Genomic DNA, 10662 nt, shown 5'->3' on the forward strand with positions numbered 1-10662 from the left:
TGCAATGTGACCTGTTCTCCATTTCTTCCTCTTCTACCATGTTTCCTTTCTTCTTCACAAATTGCTGCCCTTTGAGGTATTACTACTTTTAACAGGAATTACTGTTATTATTGTTATCCTCCAATTCATCGAAGACTTTAATTTCTGGCTCACAGCATTTATTTCCACCCCTTTTCTTGGTATATTTCATGACATATTGAACCACCACAAAAATGATCCACTGCTCCGTTCTAACTCATCTGGCCCAATTCTTTTCCTTCACTCTCAGTCCTACTACCTGCTCTATGACTGAACTTAAGCATCAGTATTTTTCTGTAAAAAATGACACAACTATGCATTCTCAACTTATTTGGATTTATTACCATGCTTCAAATGGTAGCTCAACACAGCTATACCTGTCTATATGTCCCTAATAAACTCCTATTACCATTTTCAGGGATGACAGTTTCAAGATTTCCTGTTTCTCACATCTCCAATATTTCCACCTCTTCTAACTCTGAACTGTGATATCTAATCACAGTTTATAAAATAAAATAATTATACTTTAAAATTCTCTCAGACTCCTAGAACCAACTTGTTGGCCTCACCTCCCCAAGTCCAGAGATGTGCACTTGCCCCAATTAGGACCATCCTTTCAGTTATGCTTTGGGTACCTATCTCTCTCTGATAGTCTCCTGGGAAAAATCCTCTCCCTCCTGGATAATTCACCTTGCTGACATGACTTACAATATTCTAATTTCAAAGTGCCTCCCTTGACCCTCTTTTCCCCTTTAGTAGCCACTCCATTTTTGTTCTTCCTTCTTCATAATTACACCTTTAAAAGAGTTACCTAATCTGGCTATGTACAATCCCTTTCTTTCACATATCTACTCATTCATTCCAAACACAAGTTGTTCTCCAACATTCCATTGAAATAGTCCTTTATCCACATCTCCAATGACCCATTATTGAGGGGAGATATGGCCTAATTCTGATTTCTCTAAACACCTTGTTCAGGAGTTAATACAGCAGTGCTGGTGCATATCATTTCTAGTTGTCCTGGAAACATAGTATAATAGTGACCAGTGTCTTGGATATGCCTAAGTAAAGCTTTACTGTCAACAAGTAAATTGCTATGAAACTATAAGGAAGCTTTCAATATGTTTATTTTATACATGGGTAATAGGATTAAACAAGATAATCATTTTAATCAATTGTCAAATTTCCTATTGTATAAAATGACTCTAGTAAAGTGATTATGAATTACAAAATAGTAATCCTATTAGAAATTATAAGGTAATTGATAATGGCAACATCTATATATAGAAATACAGATTCAGAACAGAATAATAAGTGTAAGTTATCTTCTAGCCAATAAGAGTTTATGATGGACGTGCAATTGACCCGGGTAAGAAAGGAATACAATATTAATGTCCCGATGTTTAAAAGTGTTCTAAAAGCATGGAAAAGTCTCCACAATACTAATGAGAAGAATGGAGTGATTAATTATGTGCCATCAGATTTTAATTATGCAAACTATGTATAAATTAAGAAAATTATAAATGCTAATTTTTATTTAAATGTCCAAGTACCTTATATTAATAAATTGTTATACTATTAAAAATTAATTATTAATTGTTCTTAGTCACAATGATTCATGAATTTTTGAGATACTTTTTTTTGAAAGCTATATACTGAAAATTCACAAACCTTATCCCAAGTAGATTTCAATGCCCCTCATTAATCTCCATTACTACTTACATAGCCACAATTAATCACTTTTTGCCTGCCACACTAATGCTTAATGCTTCTAACTGGCCTCACTGTTTTTAACCTGCATTTGCTTCAACAATTTCAAATACTGCCTCCACAGCTACTATATAACAATGGAGAATATGGACAACATTATGTGAGTATGTACTAAGTGCTAGGTAGGCCTGGTGTGCCAAAAATCTTAATATGCGAATGTCATGAAACCACCATAAAGAAGATAATATTATTCCAGTTTGAACATATAAGGAAACAAAAATGTGGGGCCAACATCACATTGCCAAAATTCTAAATCCTTAGCTAATGAAAACAATCATGATCTTCACTATTCTTAGACATATACAATCTCAAATATAGTCCATTAATTTTGGGATTATAACACCACTTGTATAGCTCACTAGTCTGTCACTGTGTCATGCCTTTATTTTTTTGAATAGAACTTCATTACATGTATGCTGTTTACACTACCTTTCTGTTTCATTCCCTTCTGATCCTCTTCACTCTTCTCCAATGACTAACTCTTACTTGTAAAGCAGGACAACTCAGACATCACAATCCCTGGATCACCTTCCTTTGGGCACAGCTCCACTGTACTCTAAAACACTTATCACCATATATAATATTTTTGGTCCATCCTTTTTACTGTAAACTTCTTGGAAGATCATTAGAAATGTTAACTGAATGTTTATCCCTAGTGTCAACCAAATACTAGGCACTCAAATCATGTTTGCGTAACAGGCGATTCAGGTCTGGTAAGCTTTATGAAGGTAAATACCATGTTATAACAAATTAATGACCTAATGGAAATGAGTAAGCAGATACAAACTGTTCTTCCCAGAGATTTTTCTAGCAGCAGGAAAGAAAGGCACAAGGTAGTAGAACAACATGAATAATTTCAAGAAATAGTCATAAAATACTTTTTGTTCTAGAATAGGATAGGATTGTGTATGTTTATCTCTCTCTTGTGTGTGTATGTGTATGTACTGAAATCATAGATGAGTGAACAATAGATAATGTATGGTTCAGGTATTAAAGACAGAAGGAAGAATGTGAATTGCAAGATAAAAGCTAAAATAGTGTCACTGCTTCATTTAATTTCCATATAATCTTGGGGAAACCACTTAGTCTCTCTGAGCTTTAGTTTTCACATCTGTAAATAAGAGCTATTGTTCTTATAGAAAAATGCTGATAGATACCTCTGTCCTTCTCATGGAAGTTCTCATTGACTAGGAATGTTAAAAGCCTATTTGCCCCTTAGGTGATTCTAATGTGCAGCCAGGGTTGAGAAGCAACACTCTATAGAGGAATTGACACTATTAACACCTTTCTTGTTCAAGTGCAAATGGTTGGTTTATGAGTAGAGTAGGTGGACCCCCTCTTAAAGCACAAGTAAGAGGAACTCTAAAAGGTGAAGGTAAAAGAAGTGAAGCAGGACCTAACAAATAAAGATAAGAGTAAAAAACCCAATAGCATGTGTGAGTTGTTTGTTTCTTGCAATTGAAATGAGGTATCAAAAAGTTGGTGTGTAGGCAGAGAGAGGCATTATGCTGGCTGAGTTTGGAATAAAATATAAATAAAACAAAAAAAGAAAACACATTAAGCATATATACTGCGTATTTATTAGGCATGATGTAATTTGAATATAACATGTTATCTTTTAAAAAATTTTTCACCCAAGGGCATTTTTTCATTGCTTTTAGAGAGAGAAGGGAACAAGGGGGGAGAAACATCAATGCACAAGAAACATTGATTTGTTGCCTTCTTATATACACAACCTGGGTATGTGCCCTGAGCAGGAATTGAACCTGCAGCCTTTTGGTCTATGGGACAATGCTCAACCAATTGAGCCACACTGGCCAGGATCAAAATATCATCTTAATTTTAAATTTCTTATATGCCAAAAATTCTCTATAAGCATCACGCACACCACAGAAAATTTGTCAAAATGACAATCTCATAATCTCCATTAAAAATGCACTAAGTGTATCAGGAACAATGCTCTCCTAGGTTGCTTAATCATAAGAATTATCGGGGGGAGAAGATGGCAGAGGAGTGAGGGGAGGCTGTGCTTTCAGGCTCCCGAGACCCGTCTGTAGTTTGGACTAATTGCAGACAGAACATCTCAGTGAGCAGCTGAACACTGGTAGGAGTCGAGACTTGGCACTGCTGGATTAGAGAAAAAACATCTGAGAACAACCTGTTTAGTGAGGATAGCGGAGGAAAAGGGGATAAGACAGGAGTTCTGACTGGGGTGGCTACCCAAGCTGTGGCTGGAAGTACACAGTGGCTTTTTGACGACCACAGGATTCCCTAGAGAGGAATTGGGAGGAGAGCAGATCTCTGCCCGCTGGCAGAGACAGGACTCAACCAGGTGGCATTGACACTGAAAGACAAGAAACAGCATACTGCTGTGCAAGTGAGAACATAATTTTCCTTCATATTTTTCTCTTGGGAACTGTGGAGAGGGGTGGAAAGTTTGGGGGTGATAGGACATTCTTGAGGAGCGCAGGCGCAGAAGTGCGATTGTCCACTCCCCAACCCTTCCTTGGGTCGCGCGGGTGCACATAGGGAAGTGCCCTCATTCACTGGCCGAGGTGCGCGGAGCCGTGTGTACAGGTGCCCCTCGGACACACCCCAACAGACATAAGATCAGTGCCCCAAGAGGGGCAGGGAGGGCCACTGGACACGCAGAAGACCATGTGCTGATACCCCTGGCCAGCTCCAGTGGGCACCAGGCCAGAGCATAGACCACTTGCTCAGGCTCTGCTCGTGCCCACCCAGGCAGGTGGGGGAACGGCGGGCGGCTGCGGTGTGGGAACAGCAGGCGGCAGCGACTCCCGGACGCTCACTTCCTCTGTGCACAAGTGTCCGGGGCCCCACTTTAAGAGGAGAGAGACCAACTCCCTGAGTACGGCTCGGCAGGCCTGAGGCTAGCTTTCAGGCTGCCTTGCACGTGCATGGGCGCGCGAGCTCAAAAGCACATTGGCCAGCTCCAATAGGCGCCAATCGGTCTCTTCCACTGTGCACAAGTGTCTGGGGCCCCGCCCTAAGAAGCGAGAGACCTACTCCCAGAACACAGCTTGGCAGGCCTGAGGCTAGCTCTCAGGCTGCCTTGCTCTTGCAGGGGCGTGCGTGCGAAAGCACCTCGGCCAGCTCCAACAGGCGCCAAAGGAACAGGCCATGCTGGCCACCACGGGCGCACACCGCTGCTGCGAGGAACAGGAACCTCTGACCCGCCTCATTAGACCTGCTCTGGATGCAGAAAAAAAGATGACACACAAAGGCTGAACTGAGTAAAAACATTCCTTTCATATACTTTTTAAATTTCTATTTCTATCTTAGTTTTTTATTTGTATTTTATTTCACTTTAAATTATTTTTTATTTTTTATTTTTAATTCTAAATTTAATTTTAATTATAATTCTTCCTTTTTTTTCTTTCCTGGGGGTGGGGGGGACTATAGCTCTAATTTGTTTCATACAATCTCTCCTTCTCATCCTTCTTCTTTAATTTTTGTTTATTTGTTTGTGTGTCTAGTTTAGCCTCCCTTTCACTCTAAATAAATAGAATATAACTACTATATAAATCCAATGCTATACAATCCCACTTTCTTACTATATTCTGCATTCTTCCCTCTTCTTCTATTGTTATTAACAGACAATGTAAATATTACCTACTGTCTTGCATAGTCTCAACTATTATTAATCTATCATTTCCTCTCTCAAAAATCATATTTTTCCTCCCTAAAAACAACTCTTATCTATTCTTCCTATAGTATAAAAGCTCTAGTCTTTCTACATTTATATTAATACTGGCTCGTTGGCTGACGATAGAGGGATAGAGGGTGGGGGATATTTTTGAGGGTGTGGGTTTCCTGCCTGGGGTGTGTGTTTATGTTTTTAACAGCATCTCCACAAAAGAATTCAAGACAAAGTGGATAGAGTGACTCTCAATCAACTAGCCAGAAGGAACATCCTATCAAAGAGCATCTGAAATATAACCAGACAGCATAAACAAATGACATAAAGGGTACCCCAAGAACATCAGACTCAGGAGATCGAAGAGACTGCACCACTGAAACCCCAGATCTCCTATAAAGAATCTCATACCACAAAGGTGGGAAGTCAAAGCAGACAAACCCAAAAAACAAAAACAAACAAGAAGAATCCAACATGGTAAGACGCAGAAACAGTCTCTCAATGAAAAGAAAAGAGGAATCCTCAGAAAGAGAGGTAGATGGAATAGACATAGCCCAAATGTCAGACACGGAATTCAAAACAATGGTGATGAAGAAGCTCAATATACTCGACAACCTCAAAAACAACTATGACAACCTCCAAGGAAGTTACCAACAGCTCCAAGAAAATTACAGGGAACTTGCAGAGAACTACACCAGCATAAAAAAAGACATAGAAACTATTAACAAGAACCAGGAAGAAATGAAGAATTCAATCTCTGAACTTAAAAACACAGTAGAATCAGTCAAAAGCAGACTAAACGAAGCAGAGGATCGGATTAGTGAGTTAGAAGACAATGTAGAAAAAAATTCCCAGACAATACAGCAAAATGAAAAAAGATTGAAAAAGTACAAAGACAAAGTAAGGGAATAACAGGATAGCATAAGGAAAAACAATATCAGAATCATTGGAATTAAAGAGGGATCAGAAGAACAAGGAATAGATAAACTGATAGGAGAAATAGTGACAGAAAATTTTCCCAACCGGATGAGAGAAAAAGTTATGCAAGTTCAGGAAGTGCAGAGAGTTCCAATGAAGAGGAACCCAAAAAAAGCCCACTCCAAGGCACATCATAATTAAAGTGGCAACATTCAAAGACAAAGAGAGAATCCTAAAAGCAGCAAGAGAAAAACAGCAAATAACATACAAGGGAGCTCCGATAAGGCTATCAACTGATTTCTCAACAGAAACACGACAAGCCAGAAGGGAATGGTCAAAAATATTTCAAGCAATGAAAAACGAAGGCCTACAACCAAGAATACTCTACCCAGCAAGGCTCTCATTCAAAATGGAAGGTGAAATAAGGAGTTTCTCAGACAAAGGAAGACTGAAAGAATACATCTCCACCAAACCAGCATTGCAAGAGATGCTAAAGGGAATGTTCTAAGATAAAAGAAGAAAAAAAGAGGAGAGGAACAGAGGTACAAAGGGAAATAAATAAATACATGTCAATAATAACCTTAAATGTAAATGGATTAAATGCTCCAATTAAAAGACATAGGGTAATGGAATGGATAAGAAAACAGGACCCGCATATTTGCTGTCTACAAGAAACACACCTCAAAACAAAAGATTTACACAGACTCAAAGTAAAGGGATATAAAAAAATATTCCAAGCAAACGAACTTGAAAAAAGCTGGAGTAGCAGTCCCAATATCAGACAAAATGGATTTCAAAGCAAGGGCAATAAAAAGAGACAAAGAAGGACATTTCATAATACTTAAAGGAACAATCCATCAAGAAGATATAACACTGATAAACATATATGCACCCAACATAGGAGCACCCAAATACATAAAGCAAATACTAGAAGAGCACAAGAAGGATATTAACAGCAACACACTCATAGTAGGGAACTTTAACATTCCATTATCAACAATAGACAGATCATCGAAGCAAAGAAACACCAAGGACATACAGACATTGAACAACACACTAAACCACATGGACTTAACTGATATATATAGAACTTTTCACCCCAAAGAAGCAAAATATATATTCTTTTCAAATGCATATAGGACATTTTCAAAGATAGACCACTTGATAGGACACAAAACAAGCCTCAACAAATTCAAGAAAATGGAAATCATATCAAGCATCTTTTCAGACCACAATGCCTTGAAACTAAAAATCAACCTCAGACAAAAAAAAATCAAAGACACCCAAACTCATGGAGAATGAATAACATGCTATTAAATAATGAATGGGTTAACAAAGACATCAAAGAAGAAATCAAGAAATTTCTAGAAACTGATGATAATGAACAGACAACAGCCCAAAACCTATGGGACACAGCAAAAGCAGTCCTAAGAGGGAAGTTCATAGCAATACAGGCACATCTGAAAAGGATAGAAGAATCTCAAATGAAAAATCTAACCCTAAAGCTACAAGAACTAGAACAACAACAACAAACAAAGCCTAGGGCAAGAAGAAGGAAGGAAATCATCAAGATCAGAGCAGAATTAAATGACATAGAGACTAAACAAACAATCCAAAAGATCAACAAACATAGGGGCTGGTTCTTTGAAAAAATAAACAAAATTGACAAGCCTCTAGCCAGGCTCATCAAGAAAAAAAGAGAAAAACCCAAATAAACAAAATCAGAAATGAAAGAGGAGAAATCACGACTGATACCACAGAAATACAAATTATAGTAAGAAATTACTACAAACAACTGTATGGCAAGAAATTTGACAACCTAGAAGAAATGGACAAATTTCTAGAAACATATAACCTTCCAAAACTGAATCAAGAAGAAGTAGAAAGTCTCAACAGACCAATAACAAAGAAGGAAATTGAAACAGTAATCAAAAATCTCACTGAACACAAAAGCCCTGGACCGGATGGCTTCACAAGTGAATTTTACAAAATATTTAGGGAAGAACTAACTCCTACCCTCCTCAAGCTATTCCAAAAAATTCAAGAAGAGGGAAAAATTCCAAACTCTTTCTATGAAGCCAGTATTACCTAATCCCCAAACCAGGTCAAGACACAACAAAGAAAGAAAATTACAGGCCAATATCACTGATGAACATAGATGCTAAAGTCTTCAATAAAATATTGGCAAACAGGATCCAGCAATATATCAAAAAGATCATACACAATGATCAAGTGAGATTTATCCTAGGGATGCAAGGATGGTTTAATATTCGCAAATCAGTAAATATAATACATCACCTAAACAAAATGAAAAACAAAAATCACATGATCATATCAATAGATGCAGAAAAAGCATTTGATAAAGTACAACACCCACTTATGATGAAAACACTCAGCAAAATGGGAATAGAGGGAGCATACCTTAACATAATTAAGGCTCTATATGAGAAGCCTGAAGCCAACATCATACTCAATGGACAAAAACTGAAAGCATTCCCCCTGAAATCAGGAACTAGACAAGGTTGTCCACTCTCTCCACTCCTATTCAACATAGTGTTGAAAGTCCTAGCCACAGCAATCAGACAAGAAAAAGAAACAAAAGGCATCCAAATTGGGAAAGAAGAAGTAAAACTATCATTATATGCAGATGACATGATAGCATACATAGAAAACCATATAAACTCCACTAAAAGACTACTCGATATAATAAGTGAATTTGGCAAAAAGAGCAGGGTACAAAATAAATATACAGAAATCTAAGGCATTTCTGTACACCAACAATAAAATATCAGAGACAGAGACAAAAAAGAAAATACCATTTACTGTAGCAACAAGAAAAATAAAGTACCTAGGAATAAACTTAACCAAAGAGATAAAAGACCTGTACTCTGAAAATTACGTAACATTGAAGAAAGAAATTGAAGAAAGAAATTAAGGAAGATACAAATAAATGGAAGCAAATAGCATGTCCTTGGATGGGAAGAATCAACATCATCAAAATGGCCATACTACCCAAAGCAATTTACAGATTCAATGCAATACCTATTAAAATACCAATGACATATTTCACAGACCTAGAACAAATACTCCAAAAATTCATATGGAACCAAAAAAGACTCCGAATAGCAAAAGCAATCTTGAGACAGAAGAACACAGCAGGAGGAATCACAATACCAGACATCAAACAATACTACAAAGCCACTGTGATCAAAACAGTCTGGTACTGGCATAAGAACAGACATATAGATCAGTGGAACAGAATAGAGTCCAGAAATAAACCCAGGCCTCTCTGGTCAACTAATATTTGATAAAGGAGGAAGGAACATAAAATGGAGTGAGAAGAGCCTCTTTAACAAATGGTGCTGGGTGAACTGGACAGGGACGTGCAAAAAAATGAAACTAGACCACCAACTTACACCACACACAAGAATAAACTTAAGATGGATCAAAGACTTAAATGTAAACCATGACACCATAAAAGTCCTAGAGGAAAACATAGGGAGGAAAATTTCAGATATCCCACGTAACAATATCTTCACAAATACATCTCCTAAGGCAAGAAAAATAAAGGAAAAAATAAACAAATGGGACTACATCAAACTAAAGAGTTTCTGCTCAGCAAAAGAAAACATCAGTAAGATGAAATCAACCATATGGGAAAACACATTTGCCAATGACATCACAGACAGGGGACTGATCTCCAAAATATATAAAAAGCTTATACGACTCAACATCAAGAAAACAAACAACCCAATTAAAAAGTGGGCAAAGGACCTGAACAAACACTTCTCCAAAGAGGACATACAGAACGTCCATAGACACATGAAAAAATGCTCAACATTATTAGCCATCAGGGAGATGCAAATAAAAACCACAATGAGATACCATTTTACACAAGTCAGAATGGCCATCATCAACAAATCAACAAACAACAAGTTCTGGTGAGGATGTGGAGAAATGGGAACCCTAGTGCACTGTTGGTGGGAATGCAGACTGGTGCAGCCACTATGGAAAACAGTATGGAATTACCTCAAAAAACTAAAAATGGAACTGCCTTTTGAACCAGAGATTCCACTGCTAGGATTATACCCCCAAAATCCTAAAACACTAATTCAAAAGAACTTATGCACCTCTACGTTCATAGCAGCACTGTTTACAATAGCTAAGTGCTGGAAACAGCCTAAATGCCCATCTATAGATGAGTGGATCAAAAAACTGTGGTACATTTACACAATGGAATACTATGTACCAGAAAGAAAGAAGGAACTCCTGCCATTTGCAACAACATGGATGGAACT

This window comes from Furipterus horrens, unplaced genomic scaffold, assembly GCF_987537825.1.
Source record: "Furipterus horrens unplaced genomic scaffold, mFurHor1.1.pri manual_scaffold_9, whole genome shotgun sequence".
Taxonomy (NCBI): domain Eukaryota; kingdom Metazoa; phylum Chordata; class Mammalia; order Chiroptera; family Furipteridae; genus Furipterus; species Furipterus horrens.